This window comes from Gopherus evgoodei, chromosome 2, assembly GCF_007399415.2.
Source record: "Gopherus evgoodei ecotype Sinaloan lineage chromosome 2, rGopEvg1_v1.p, whole genome shotgun sequence".
Lineage (NCBI taxonomy): Eukaryota > Metazoa > Chordata > Testudines > Testudinidae > Gopherus > Gopherus evgoodei.
This window is the reverse complement of record NC_044323.1, coordinates 210,000,026-210,014,165: the sequence shown is the minus strand read 5'-3', so window position 1 is coordinate 210,014,165 and position 14,140 is coordinate 210,000,026.

Genomic DNA, 14,140 nt, shown 5'->3' with positions numbered 1-14,140 from the left:
TCCCGGTTTGCTCTCTCGTTCCCGGAGCCACCCTGCAAACCGCAGGGAAGGAGACCTGCTTGCTCGGGGTTCCGGGAACGAGAGAGCAAACCGCGGCGAAGCTGGTCTCCTTTCCCGGTTTGCTCTCTCGTTCCCCGAACCGCCGAGCAAGCGGTTCTCCTTACCTGCTTGCTCGGGGTTCCGGGAACGAGAGAGCAAACCGGGAAAGGAGACCAGCTTTGCCGCGGTTTGCTCTCTCGTTCCCGGAGCCACCCTGCAAACCGCAGGGAAGGAGAACCGCTTGCTCGGCGGTTCGGGGAACGAGAGAGCAAACCGGGAAAGGAGACCAGCTTCGCCGCGGTTTGCTCTCCCGTTCCCCGAGCAAGCAGGTCTCCTTCCCTGCGGTTTGCAGGGGGTTCGGGAACGCGAGAGCAAACCGCGGCGAAGCGGGTCTCCTTTCCCGGTTTGCTCTCTAGTTCCCGGAGCCCCGAGCAAGCAGGTCTCCTTCCCTGCGGTTTGCTGGGTGGCTCCGGGAACGCGAGAGCAAACCGGGAAAGGAGACCAGCTTCGCCGTGGTTTGCTCTCCCGTTCCCCGAGCAAGCAGGTCTCCTTCCCTGCGGTTTGCTGGGTGGCTCCGGGAACGCGAGAGCAAACCGCGGGGAAGCTGGTCTCCTTTCCCGGTTTGCTCTCTCGTTCCCCGAACCCCAAGCAAGCTGGTCTCCTTCCCTGCGGTTTGCAGGGGGGTTCGGGGAACGCGAGAGCAAACCGCGGCGAAGCTGGTCTCCTTTCCCGGTTTGCTCTCCCGTTCCCCGAACCCCCCCTTGAAGCCGCCCAACAGCGCTGCAGTGTGGCCACATCTAACACCACTTGCAGCGCTGGTTGCTGTAAGTGTGGCCACTCTGCAGCGCTGGCCCTATACAGCTGTACTAATACAGCTGTAACTACCAGCGCTGCAAAATTTTAGATGTAGACATGGCCTTAACCTTTTGGTATTACACTCCTCTAAGGCCTTATTCTTGCTAAGGGTTCTTAAGTGGGAAAGGGGGAATGTTTTAAGATGAGCCTGGCACTGTGAAATAATATATGAAACAGCAGCTGTGGACATACCATATAGAGATTCCTTTCTCTAATATTGCTGGTGTTTCTAGCATGATAATTCCTGGAGATGATCTGTTTCTTCTTTGTAAAATATGTAGTTTAAAATAACATTCAGTAGATTTGCCTCAAATTTTTGTAGGGTGGTCTTTTCCCCCTCTATGCTTTAATTAAAACCAGTTATTTCTACATTTCCTAGTGTATTTTTATCCAAGTTGTAACTGGCCGTTTGCCCGTATTCATTGCTTTTCTTGATCATTTTGGGTTTGGTTTGGTTGTTCCTACCTACTTGGATAGTCTTTGTTCTTTAACAACGTTGCCATTACAGACTACCCAGCTCTCTCTTCCTCCCCAGTAGCTGTTTTCCAATTGTCACAGTGCTCTTCAGTGTGATTGCTATAGTACACCCTGCTGGAATATCAGTAAGACCTCAGTAGCACCACATTTTTGAAAAGCCATTTTCCAAATATGCAATAAATTCTTTCCTACAACACCCTGACAGAGATGTTGCAGTTAGGAAAAACAATCACCCAGACCTTAAAGAAACAACAGCAGAAAACGCATTTAAAAATAACTTGGTAACATTAAAACTAAATAATAAAACAACAACCTGGGCTAGGGCATCATCCTTTCACATTTAAGCAACTCTGTGTAAATAAATATATAGAGCATATAACTTCACAAAATATAGACTTCATTATGCTTTCTGTTGTTTGTAGATGTGGAGGCTTTACCCTGAGTGAGTTGAGATCCAGATATGTTTTCTTCTATGTGACTTTTCTCTGCCACATATAATAATGGGTGTTTTTCTTAACAGTGGGTCTCAAAACTTGTCATATAATGGACCTCACACCTTATGTTTGAATTAATAATATTATAAATTATTAATATGGGAGATCACCCCACACTAATTTAACCATGAATTCCTTGACGTCCAAAGGCTAAACAGTATTTTACACAATTGTGCTAAACATGCTCACAACATAAAAACAAGCAGTCACTATACCCAATACAGTAACAAAATATTCATGAGCATGTGATCAGTATACTTACAAATAGGCCAGACTTGGGGAAACGGGCGGCTCCAGGCACCAGCACACCAAGCACATGCAGATTGCCTTTGGCAGCATGCCTGCGGAGGGTCCGCTGGTCCCACGGCTTTAGCGGACCTCCTACAGGCATGCTGCCGAATCAGCGGGACCGGGGACATCTTGCAGGCAAGCTGCCAAAGGCAGCCTGCCTGCCATGTTTGGGGCGGCAAAATATCTAGAGCCGCCCCTGTGAGGAAAACCATCTCATTTTGGTGTACTCCAACATAATCAGGTTGGCTCACAAAGAACATTCAGAGTCATGGCTCTATACCCTTTGCTAACCTGCAAGCTTTAGCAGAAACCCAGTCCCAAACAACTTATCCTTGCTACTTTCCTTTCTCCAAGGCCTTCCTTTCTTATCTCTTTTCCTTCTTGGTGACCAACACCTTTTTCATTGCGTTTGCGTTCATTTAGGCTTTACTTTTAAGATAACATGGGTGGGAAGATCCATTGTGGCTCCTTTTAAGGCAGAGGTTCTTTTCTTATTTAAAAGCAGTTGCAGTCACTGCTAGCAGTCAGAGGCCTTTTTAAAATTTCCTTAGCTCATTCATTATCCTTTGAACCAGACATCCTCCCTACTCCATTCCTTCTGGCCTTATAACATATTTTCAAGGCCTTCCATCTACTTGCTACCCGTAGCCTTTCTTTACAACACATATATTTCCTTAACCAAACTTCAGCTAACTCTAATTCTTTAATTTTGTATTTATTCTACACCTTAGCTCCTGATATGTTCCATTTGGCAACAAGTAGGTAAGGAACCTGTGGATGTCTCTCGTTCAATTAACCAAGATTTTGAAAACCACTGCCTTAGAATTAATATTTGTCAAGGTTCTTTATATCAAACTGAAAAGCACACCAACTACCACCTAGTATGTTTGCCCACTTCATAAAGTGCACAACTTATGCTATAAGTTCTCTTGTGCTATGATGAATATTCCTGTGATGCCATTCCCTATCATGGGTTTTCTTATTATAAAGTCCTGGTTGCCAATATTCTCATACAACCTGCATTTTGACAAACTGCTGCTCTGAATTTTCTGGAGCCCATTGCAAAACAATGGTTTTGTTGCTCATGCCTTTTATGCCTCCCTTTCTTACAGTGTGCATAAAATTTTGTATGTACAAACTGTAAGCATCTCATCAGGAAGACATTTGTCTCTAAGGAGGAACTTCCAGAGATGTCGCTGTACTACTCATGCTGTCCTTCTGAGTTAAAGTTTGCCTGGTACCCATGCTGTAATGAAAGAGACTGACCAGCTTGCAAGAGGGCACAATACCATCCCAAGTCAAGGTTATCAGCATAGGCAGTGAAGAGACCATATAAGACCATCAGATGCTTTTGTAACAAGCTAGCCAGGAATGTCTACACAGCTGAAGTTGGATGCCTGGGGTCATGAGGATGTCATTACTAATCCACTTCCAAAAATAAAAAATAACTTGTTCCATCACTGAAGCAGAGTTTGAAACACTGACAATTTTGGTTTAGCGTTGTGTATGGAGTTAAAAAACTTGGAAGACGTAACACCAGCTTAACCTACTCTGAATTCTCCCATAGTGCTCCTATATAATGGTCTACATATTCCGCAGAAAACTATGTTTCTGGTGAAAGGTGGTTTGGGTCTTTTGCAAGCTGACACACACATTTTATTTAGTAGAGGTTTAAATCTGCACTGACATATTAGTGCTCCATGAAGTCCCATTGAAAAGTGCAATGATTTATTTTATATGACAAATTTACCCTGAGTCTTTACATCTATGAAGGTCAATGTATTCAAAAAGACAGTGAAGCTTCATGGAAAAATCTGAAAAGCATTCTGTTTAGAAATAATGCTGGTGATAAATATTTCCTGTTTTTCTTTCTCCCTGATTATTACTGGGACTATGTACATGAACAAAACGTCTTTGTTCCTTAAGGCTACATCTGCTCCTCCTGCTAATTCTGAACTTGAGTTAATATATTCATACATATCATGCTTACAACATTAAAATATTTGACAAACATTAAATCCATCGTAATACACTATAACAAGTTACCATGTCATAGAAATGATAGCATTATTTTGAGGTAGTTGTGTTTTGTATGTGGTGAAGGAGGAGGAAATCTGTTTTACTGCAGATCTGAGGACTAGTTCTAGGTTGCTTTCAGATGGCTGGGTTCAGCACCATAAATTAAAAGGAGAAAATGTGACTAACAGGCCAGATTCTCAACATGGAAATCAATGGTGCTATTCTTGTTTACACCTGACTCAGTGTGCCATTTTGGGAGGCTGAAAATGGCCAGCAGCATTTTCTTTTAGTGTTGCCAGAAACCTAATGTGAGGTAAATCCAGAAAGGAACACTTAATCAGACACGACACCGTTATCCATTTTTATCTTACAACTTTTGCTTTCTCTAATGGTAAAAATGGAGCAGTTAAGTGGGAAAGAAAGACAAATATACTACATAAAAATACAAAAGCAAATTAATTGTTAGGTAAACAAACAGCAAGTGTAAGAAATGTCTTCCAGTTTGTGAGCTGATAATTCATGAAGTATATGTGTTGTAATGTCAACACTATATCACCCCACAAGTGGTGTAATGATTTTGAAATGGCCCCACCAACCAACAAAGCTTCAGGGGCACCATTTCACAATAAATTTTGAACAAAATAGTCTAATCTTTATCCTGAAAATCTAATTGAATACACTACAGTATTTTTTTACTTTTTATTGTTTAAACAAAAAAAAAATTCAGTCCTATTGGCTCCAACCAAATTTTTGTTTTCTTAACTATTGTTTGGATATATACTATCAAATATGTATGAACACTTATTCCAGACACAAGGATAGGCCCTAATCCTGCAAACATTTGGGCATGTGCTTAACTTTTAGTTCATAGTAGAAAAGTTAAGCATGTGCATAAGTGTTTGCAGGATTAGGGCCTAAATCTCTTCTTTTAAGCTATGTCTGTCCTTATCAATTTACACTTGTTTACTTCTGTAAAATTATAAGATTTTTAAAACCACAGATTTTATCTATATTTCCCTTTAAATACTGGTATGAAAAAGGTGTAATAGGCAAAAAAAAAGATTTGATTGCAAAAAACTGAGGCAGAAAAACAATAAATGGAGTCACTGCTCAACTGGCACTATAATAAATTATACAAAATAGAAACATCAAAGGATAGAAATTATGGGGAAGTCAACTTAAAAGTCACATTTCAATCTGATGCTTTTTAACTTACTATTCCTATACATAACACTGAAGATTAATATAACTGAAACGCAGTAGAAAAAATAATTAATTATTCTATATTTTTTCAGGTTTTTTATTTAATGTATTTGACAGGATTTAGAGTCATTTTTATTGTTTTGTTGATGATCAGTTACACTTTTCTGTTCCAAGTACTAGCACATTCCTGTCATTGCCATTTGCTGCTCTGGTTGAGCTCATGTTCCCATTTTCCCCCAGGCCTTGCAAAGTGGTGTTTGCTAGCAACACAGCAGGCAGATATACTTCGTTTGGGACCAGAATAGTGTCTGTCTTTCTCTCTGGACCCAGGGCTGGCCTTACCATGAGGCGAACTGAGGCGGCTGCCTCAGGTGCCAGACTGGGGGGGGGGGGGGGGGGGGGCGCGGCGCCACTAGGACCCAAAGTGTAGAAAATTGTGTCTGCTGGTGGTGCATATCTATTCTCTCTGCTCTAGCTGCACAGAGATGGTGGAGTGCTGGGCTGGAGGAAGGAGGGCACAAGAGACGTAACAGGCAGGCAAAAGAAAAGGTGAGAGGGAATAACAGAAAGCAGCAGGAGCTGCAGGGAGAAAGAGGAGGAGGAGCCTCTTATGTCCCTCTCTAGCAACCCCAGGAGCCTGGACTGATTAACACCAGCTTCTCAGGGAGCTTCCTGTTTCCTGCTGCTTTCCTGAACCCACCTGAGGAGAACAGTCAGTCAACTGAACTAGTAGGAGCCAGTTAGGCCCTTAAGACACTGATATTTTCCCTCACTCAGGCCCTGCCACCAGCCTGCTTATTAGTCCCCTTCAACTGAATGTTCAGAGTCACTATAGCTGGCACAGAACAGCAGTTATGAATGCAAGAAGAAAACACCCGTCTGGGGCAGCATTCAGAAAAAAGAAAGCAAGCAAAGGAAGCTTTTCTATCTAAGCAGGAAGGAGCTCTCCTGAGCTACATAGAGACAAAGGTTCACAGTGAGCCTTCCAGCCCCAGTGAGGATGTGAGTGGTGAGGAGATGCCTGATCTTCCACTTAGTCAGAGTGCAGATGACCTGGCAGCTACTGCAGCATCCATATCTCCATCTCAAATGGATGTAACCACGCACATTCCTGAAGAACAGTGTAGATCAGAGAAGAGCGTGGTGGAGGCGCAAGAAACAGCTGCTGCTGAGTTTAGTTCCTTAAGTCTAGATGATCCAGGACTGTGAACTCACTTGAGCAGTAGCCTGAGGACATCCTTGTACTGCATGGGCCACAGCAAGTGAAAAATGTCATGTTCCCCAAAGACAATGAAAATAGAAGTTTCCATCCAACACATAACTGGCGTGAAATCCCCAATGATGACAAAGTGGAGAGCCCATGGCTTATGTACTCAAAAACTCAGAATGCTGCATACTGTTTTTGTTGCAAACTCTTCCAGTTTAATGTTCCAGCCACATTGGGTTCTACAGGAACAAAGAACTGGAAAAATCTGGCTAGAAAACTGACATGCCATGAGAAGGCAGCAAATCACCAGAAAGCATTCCATAGGTGGAAAGAGTTTGAGATGAGACTAAGGTTAAAGGCCACTAAAGCATCAAGAGAAGATTGCATGAGTCTCTTTAATGGCAAAATGTTCTGAAAAAGCTCATTGCCATTGTGAGAATGCTTGCTACCCAAAACCTAGCACTGTGTGGCACTTCAGATCAGCTGTATGTGCCAAACAATGGAAACTTCCTTAGAATTGTGGAGCTGATGTCTGAGTTTGATGCTGTACTCCAGGAGCATCTACGAAGAGTCACCACCCAAGAAATGTCCACACACCACTACCTTGTAAAAACAATTCAAAATGAGATCATAGAGTTACTGGCAACAAAAGTCAAACAGAAGCTGTGACAGAGCTGAAGTCAGCAAGATATTACTCTGTTATTCTGGACTGCACACCTGACATCAGCCATATGGAACAAATGACTTTAATGATGTGTTTTGTAACAATAACAGAACCCAGTGAAAATGTCCCTGCAATGGTGACTGTCAAAGAGCATTTTCTAGAATTTATTGACATTGATGATACTACAGGAGCTGGTATGACAAATGTGCTTCTTAAAAAGCTAGAAGAGATGGGAATTGCAATAGCTGATACAAGAGGTCAGGGCTACAATAATGGTGCCAACATGAGAGGAAAGAACAGAGGAGTGCAGACACGATCCGAGAGTTAAACCCTTGAGTGTTTTTTGTCCCGTGCAGTTCTCATGCATTGAACTTGGTGGTCAGTGATGCAGCATCAGCTTCTAGTGAGGCTGCTGAATATTTTAATGTAATTCAAAGCATCTATGTATTTTTCTCTGCATCAACTTATCGATAACAAATTTTGAAGCAACATCTGGGACCATCCTCTCTGACACTGAAACCATTGAGTGCCACAGGATGGGAAAGTCGAGTGGAGGCGATAAAGCCTATCAAACACCAAATTGGGAAGATAGATGATGCCATAGTTGCCATTATGGAGGATAATGCTATGACATGAACTGTTCTTGGGAGAATAGTGGCAGAGGGAAATGGAATCACCAGAAACATACATAACTTCAAATTTCTGTGTGGCTTAGTGTTGTGGCATGACATACTGTTTGAAATAAATGTTGTAAGCAAGAGACTCCAAGGTGTTGACCTTGATATCTCTGGAGCAATGGAACAACTGGACAAAGCAAAGTCATACATACAGTCTTACCGGTCAGATGGGGGATTTCAAAATGTTCTGTGGACTGCACAGAAATTGGCAGAGGAACTTCACACTGAAGCTATTTTCCCACCTATTCAAGAATACAAGAGTCACCGAAGAAGAAGACATTTGATTACGAGGCATGGGATAATCCCATACGAAACCCTAAACAACAATTCAAAGTTGAATTATTTAACCAGGTGCTAGATTGTGCAATACAGTCAGTTGAAGAACATTTCATGCAGCTCAAGGAACACAGCAGTATATTTGGGATGTTGTATGATAATCCAAAACTCCCTACTATACCTGAAGAAAACCTGCACCAGCAATGCAGGGCACTAGAGACAGTGTTGACACATGATGACATGCGCGACATTGATGTGAGTGATTTAGGTGATGAACTGAAAGCCCTTTCAAGATACATTTCAACAGGATCAATTCCAAAGGCTGTTCTGGAGTATATGTGCAGAAATAAGATAACCACCCTCTTTCCAAATGCTTTTATTGCTCTGTGCATACTTCTAACACTTCCTGTAACAGTTGCCAGTGGAGAACGCAGCTTCTCCAAGCTGAAGTTAATAAAAACACATCTACGCTCCACAATGACACAGGAGAGGCTGTTCGGCCTTGCAACCATCACAATAGAGCATGAGCTGGCCCAGACTGTGGACCTTCAGGTAGAACAGGAAGAAGGCAGAACTGAGACCTTTCAAAGTTTTGGCCCAAGCAAGAGGGCATGGGGACATCATTTGAGCTCCCCACCTCAGTTGCCAAAATGTTATGGGCCAGCCCTGTCTGGACCGCTGTTGCACAGCCCTTTTCACTCCTCAGGCCTCAGCGCATTGCCTGAGAATCTTTGGGAGCCCATTTCAGCTTGGATCCCTTACACAGAAATAGGGAGGACCTGGAGCATAGAGGAGTCCAGGGGAGCTTTCTTTATTCCCCAGATCCTTGCATGGAAATAGGAAGCATCTGCTAGCAGCAGCAGCATAAGCATCCTTACACAGGGCCCCTCTGTGGAGTCCCAGAGGAGACATCCATTAGAATCACTCTTCTCACTCATAACTTTCAATTTTTTTCTTTCGGACTGAAATATTTCACACTGCAGCACTACTGGACATAAACAAGGCTCCTTGACACATAACCCCTACACCCCTATTTAATATCATGGGTACAATGAGACATCTGTGATGTTGTACAATAATGCACTCTGGGATATCTTAATTGAACCAAAAGAATCCTGATAAATTTCATAAATAGGGTATGATGGAGGGTTAAAATATAGCTAGAACATTTTTTGTTCAATGTCCATCCAGATGGTATTCTAATAAAAAATAATAAATTTTCATTGTATTATCATTACTGTAAATATCTGATTATCATTTATTATTATTTAGTAAGCATTGACAAAGCACTCTGCAAAGTTAAATAAAATCCTATATATTTGATATATTCTTCAGTGCAACTCAACCTGTCACTGCTTTTTTAACCACTGATTTCATGTGAAAAGTTTTTAAATATTCCCTATCAACTACCCCGGCATTTCTTTTTATAATTTTGCTTCTGTTTCTTATGTGTATCATCGCCATTATTATTTCCATTATGTAGTTTTTTAGCAAGTATACAAATCAATCGTCTCTCCCTGCTTCAAATCTAAACTCACAATGCATAAGTGGTCATTGTAGGTGGAATATTTTCATAAACTCTTCGAGGTTCACTGCTCCAGGCCAACGGGGGTGGCAGGAAGCGGTGCGGGACGAGGGATGTGCTAGCTGCAGCTTCCCGCCGCCCCCATTGACCTGGAGCAGCGAACCACGGCCAGTGGAAGCCACGATCGGCCAGACCTGCGGACGCGGCAGGTAAACAAACTGGCCCAGCCTGCCAGGGTACTTACCTTTGTGAGCTGTGTGCCAGAAATTGCTGACCCCTGCACTAGGGGATGATAATGCATGTTACAAGTTGTGGGGGCCCATGAACTACCCTTCAAGGTTGGAAATTCCTCTATTAGGGCCATGGTTGTGCAGGTTTGCAAGCAATTAACATTGTGATTTCCCCACAGGTGGTTTCCATAAGCAAAGTTCCAGAAATAATAGCTAGATTTCAGAAGATGGGTTTTCTGAACTGCATCAATGGCACCCACATCCCTATACTTTGTGGACAAAAAGGGATGAATCACTATGTGAACCAAAAAGATTCCTGTTGACTTGTTCTGCAAAGATTAATGGACCACAGAGCAGGTATTCATGAATAACAACATAGGAAAAAATGGAAAGGTTTATGATGCTGGGGTGCTGAAATTAAGATTATACCTGAAGGGGAAAGAAGGGAGCTTATTCCCCAGAAACTATATGGTGCTCTACAGTGTGTGAGTACCAATATTTTCAATATGTAGACTTGCTACAATTTAAATAATTTTTACCTAATCAGCGATGTAAATGGACATTTCAGCAATAATCCATTCAGTTTACATTTTTTTCTTTTCTCTAAAAGAGAAGTACAGTAACTCCTCACTTAATGTTGTAGTTATGTTCCTGACAAATGTGACTTTAAGCGAAACAATGTTATGTAAATCCAATTTCTCCATAAGAATTAATGTAAATAGGGCGGGTTAGGTTCCAGGGAATTTTTTTTCACCAGACAAAAGACTATATATATATACCTACACACACACAGTATAAGTTTTAAACAAACAATTTAATACTGTATACAGCGACGATGATTGTGAAGCTTGGTTGAGGTGGTGGCATCAGAGGGTGGGATATTTCCCAGGGAATGCCTTACTGCTAAATGATGAACTAGCACTCGGCTGAGCCCTCAAGGGTTAGCGCATTGTTATTAATGTAACTTCACACTCTACAAGGCAGCACAAATGGAGGGAGGGGAGACAGCATGGCAAACAGAGACAAACACCGTGTGTGTGTGTGTGAGAGAGAGAGAGATATGCTGCATTGCTCTTTTATGTACGCTGACCCCACATTAAGTACACTGCCTTTTTAAGTAGATCAGCAAGTTGAGATGGCAGCTGCTGCTAGGAAGCTCCCTCCATCCTGAGCCCTATCGTGTTTCCCCCCTGCTCTATGGAAGATAGGGTAAGCGGGGTGCATGAGCAGGGGGAGGGGGACACCCTGACATTAGCTCCCCTCTTCCCAAACCCCCACCCCCTGCCCAGCAAGCAGGAGACTCTGGGGAGCAGCTCCAAGGCAGAGGACAGAAGCAGCACATGGTAGTGAAGGAAGGGACAGCTGAATTGCCGGCAATTAATAGTCTGCTGGGCAGCTTCTGCACAGGGAACTTAAGGGAGGAGCTGATGGGGAGCTGCCAGTCAACCCTGGTTCCAAGCCCCCACCAGCTAGCTGCAACAGGCTGCTCTTCCTGCAAGCAGTGGACAAAGCAGGTGGCTACCAAACGACCTTAGAAGGGAGCATTACACAACTTTAAGCATGTTCTCTAATTGATCAGCAATGTGACAAGAAACAACGTAAACCAGGAGGACTCTAAGTGAGGAGTTACTATATTGTATATCAAGACACTGATTTATTAAAAGAATCTTTATCAATCGCTCATGGATCATCTTCTCCTGTTTATTCATACAATTAAGTCTGGCTTCCTTTTTCTGCCATTACAGCTATCACTTTAATAGGCTGTCATATATAGTCATGAGAAAAGTTTAATGATGCAACGGATGAAAATGAAAGAAGATGCAGGAAATGAGATATGATAACAAGGTACGTTACTGGCAATGTATTTTTCTAAAATAACAATAATTCAGAATTCATTTTTTTATTATTCCTATTTTCAACATTGTAAACCATTTACAACTTCCTCACACCCACACTCCTAACACTCTGGCACTTGAGTATGTAAAATGTAAATTAATCCAGCCCTTGAGCACATTAGAAAAATTCCAAAAATGCAGAAGCATTTGGATCCCAGACTAACAACTTTCCCTGAACACATTTCAGTCCTCAGCTTCAGGAGAGTACTTACATTTGAACCAGTCCTACCACTTCTTCAAGGGGCTGCATTAATGGGATCATGGACTCCTTAAAGGCGATTGCAGAGGGGGGAAATGAGTTTGTGCCTTTTTTGTTAGTTACTTTTATGATGTAAGGGGGTTTCTGCTTATTTTTTACTTTAGAAATATTAGGAACATCATCTTGTTTATGCTGGGGATCACTGTTGGGAGACCCAGAGATGTGAACTGGGATCTTCATCAGCACTTAAATTGAGGGGAGGGAGGAAAGGTTGACTCTTTATCAAAGACTTTAACAAAGAGGTCTTATCTTCCATACCAACAAAACAAACAAACAAAAACAAACAAACAAAAAACCCTAATAATAATAAAAATCACTTGTCCTCTCAGCTAATGAGGTTTCATTATTCTAGTGTCTGTGATGTCATAAACCTGCTAGTTCTCTCATCAGCCAGGAAAAACAGGGTAGATAAGACCTGAATTTTTAACATAAAACAAAAAAGCAGAAAAACATAAATTTTTGGAGGAAACCTTTATTCAAACAACATAAAACCAAAAAAAAGTTATAGCCCCACTTTTTCACTTCTCCAGGTCAATTTTAAACCATGCTGAACTTCAGTTTTGGCTTCCAACCACTAAAATCTGGCTCCCTTCGTTTTCTATAAGGTTTTCATTTGGTATCACGGGTGGGTGGTCGTTTGGCCGTGCACGTCACAGCTTGTGCCCCTGTGAATCACGTGGCTCAAGCTGCTGTGCGGAGAGTGTGCGGCTAAGAGCAAGTCTAGGTAGGGTTCCCAGGCATCCAGTATCTAGATCGGAACCCACAGTCAAAAAGGGACCCTGGTGACTCCGTTAAAAGTCTGGGTCGTTAAAAGTCTGGTTGACTGCCCACAGCGGGGCTATGGCAAGCTCCCTATCTGCCCTACTTCTATGCAGCTCCTGGGAAGCTGCCAGTGTCTCCCTCCAGCTCCTAGGCATAGGGGTGGCCACAAGGGCTCTGCACGCTGCCCCTGCCCAGCCTGCTGGCTCCACAGCTCCCATTGGCCAGGAACTGCAACCAATGGGAGCTGCAGAGGTGGCACCTGTGGCTGGGGACAGTGTGTAGAGCCACTTGGCCACGCCTCCACCCAGGAGCTGGAGAGAGATACTGGCAGCTTCCTGGGAACTGCTTGAGGTCAGAGCCACCTGGAGTCTGTACGCTGCACTGCCTCTCATGCCCCAACCTCTTACCCCAGCCCTGATCCCCCCCCCCACACCCAAATTCCCTCCTGTAGCCTGCATCCCTCCCACATCCCAACCCCCTGCCCCAGCCCTGAGCCCCCTCCTGCACCTCAAACCCTCATCCCTGGCCTCACCACAGAGCCTGCAGCCCCAGATGGAGCCCTCACTCCCTCCCATACCCCAGCCCGGAGCCCCCTCCAGCACCCTGAACCCATCATTTCTGGCCCCAGTCTGAAGTCTGCATCCCCAGCCCAGAGCCCATACCGCCTCCCACACCCTAACCCTCTGCCTCAGTCTGGAGCTCCCTCCCATACTCCAAACCCCATGGCTCCAGCCTCCAGCCTGGAGCCCCCTCCTGGACCCCAACTCCCCCCATCTCCAGCCTCACTCCAGGACCCTTACCTGCTCTTGCACCCCAACCCCTTGCCCCAACCCAGTGAAAATGAATGAGTGAGCGAGGGTGGGGGAGAGCAAGCGATGGAGGTATGGAGCGAGTGGGAGTGGGGCCTAAGGGAAGGGGCAAGGCGAAAGGCAAGAGTGCTCAGTTTTCTGCAGATAGAAAGTTGGCAACCCTAGGAAGGGCACTGGTGCAAGCCCCTAGCATAGCAAGGCAGCTGTGGCATGCTGCACTCCAGGGTGGCTGAAGAGTGGTAGGGTTCTGTGGTCAGCCCCCAGTATAGCCTGTAAGGCCTGGCTGTGTTCAGGGTCTGCCCTGGTGTCACCAAGGCCCCTGGGGTGAATGGGGAAGCTACAGGGTTGGAAACTACCCCATGTGAGAGCCAACCCAGCCCTCATGCGGCCAACTCTAGTGGGTGTGTTCCTGGGTAGCCAAACGGCTCCACTACTTTACTTACAGAATCAGTTGCTGC